The 1,744-nt window shown below is 51.0% G+C and overlaps 1 long non-coding RNA gene across 1 annotated transcript in view; it reads left to right on the forward strand.

Annotated features, from left to right (window-relative positions):
- Positions 1 to 242, forward strand: part of LOC111723579 — a 2,018-nt gene extending 1,776 nt beyond the window's left edge. Inside the window, exon 3 of the long non-coding RNA XR_002772098.1 lies at positions 223 to 242. This is a non-coding gene — a long non-coding RNA (uncharacterized LOC111723579). The remainder of the gene's footprint in view (positions 1 to 222) is intronic.
- The last annotated feature ends 1,502 nt before the right edge of the window (positions 243 to 1,744 follow it).

The raw sequence follows: 1,744 nt of genomic DNA on the forward strand, positions 1-1,744 counted from the left end.
CCCCCCCCCACACTTGCCCTGGGAGCCCCTGATTTGATAGCTAGGGGCTGGTAACTGGGTAAGCCTGTACTCTGGCCCACCCTGCTCAAATTTAATCTTACTCTTTGCTAAACTTCCTTGCTAACTGTGCCTTGGTTTCCCCACCTATAAAATGGGGATGATGATAACAAGTGGATAGTGTTCTGAGTACACTGCTCACACTGACCTGTTTAATCCTTACAGAAACCTGAAGAAGTGGTGATTGTCATCATGTCTGCTTTACTGCACCAATAATAAAAGCAGAAGAATGGAAGTTATTCTAGACTGCCTAGTCAATACAGTTGAGGATTAAATGAGCTAATGCATGTCAAACAAATCTAGAACACCTAGGAACACAGCTGGTATTCAGTATACTCTGGCTGTCCTAGCCCATCCTGCCAATAACTTCTCCACAAATCTAAACTCCAGTCCCTCTTCCCTTGGCCTGACTCCGCCTTTTTCCTCCTTTACCCCTCCCTTCTTCTCTGTGTCCTAGCACCTGAAACAAATGGGTGCTATAGGAATGAAGAATGAGGGTTTTGGAGGGAGGCTGGTCTGAAGAAATTAGGCAAGGTTCATGCGCCCCCTGGTGGTGATCGCGGGTGGTGATGCACGGCCTAGCTTTAAAGTGGGAGGGCAGAAGACTGTCAGGGCCTGGGGAGGGAGGGAGGAGGCAGCCACCTGAGGACAGTGGGCAATCCAGGGGGTTGATCCCAGGGCATAGGCCTCACGTGGTTGTGAGGCTGCAGGGATTTTCAACTCCTCAGCCAGCTCCACCTGTCTTCCCTGTCTCTCTGAGATCCCATTTTGCACATGCACGTGTGTGTGTGCGCGTGTGTGGTTGTCAGTGTGGCCTCAACCGTATGCCCAAGAGGTCAAGTGTGCAACTGTGCACAGAACAGATGGCGGCAGCAGGTTCGGTCTTTGGCAATATGTGTGGGTGGAACTGAGTGTGCTTGAGCCCACATTCATGTATGTGTCCCCTGCTTGTGTGTGACTGTCACCAGGAAACTGTCTGGGTCTGAGAATGCTGGGGCTTGGCCTGCCAGTAAGCAGAGAGTGGGTTGCCAGCCTGTCCTGGAGCCTTTCTGGATCTTAGTGCGCTCAGTGGTACCTGGGGGTCCCTGGTCTAGAAGGGCCAGTGCTAGGGCCCTAAGTCCTCTTGCATTCCAAGGTACTGGCAAGTATCAGGCCCTCTGAGTGCCTGTGTGTACCTTGGAGGGAAGCTGGGTCTCCCCCCTTCCTGTCACGGGTATCTAGTCACTGTGCTTGGATTGTGGGCCTGTCATGGTTCTAGCTTGCTTCTTTGGACCACCTACTGGGCCTGCTTCAGGGGGAGAAACTTTTGCATCCCCATTCATGAGCATCTCAGGACTTTCTAGATATTTTGCCAGTTTATATTCCTATGCATGGGCAGGCTTGCAGAAAATCAAGGAACTTGGAGTGAGTTCAAATTCAGACTTCACCCAGTCATGTGAGTCTATGCAAGGGCTTTAAGTTCACTGAGCCTCAGTTTCCTCACCTGCTAAATGTGGATAATAAGAGTGCTCACCTTCTAGATTGTTGAAAAGTAAATGAAAGGAGGGATGCAAAGCCTTGTAGGTGGTGACATGCTCACAGAAGGCAGTAATAGGCTTGGCGCCAGCCACGTACACCTAAGGTGGCGGGTTCAAATCCCCAGCCCGGACCCGCCAAACAACAATGACGGCTGCAACCAAAAAATAGC

Source organism: Otolemur garnettii, unplaced genomic scaffold (assembly GCF_000181295.1).
Source record: "Otolemur garnettii isolate 467f Iridium unplaced genomic scaffold, OtoGar3 scaffold00013, whole genome shotgun sequence".
Classification (NCBI taxonomy): domain Eukaryota; kingdom Metazoa; phylum Chordata; class Mammalia; order Primates; family Galagidae; genus Otolemur; species Otolemur garnettii.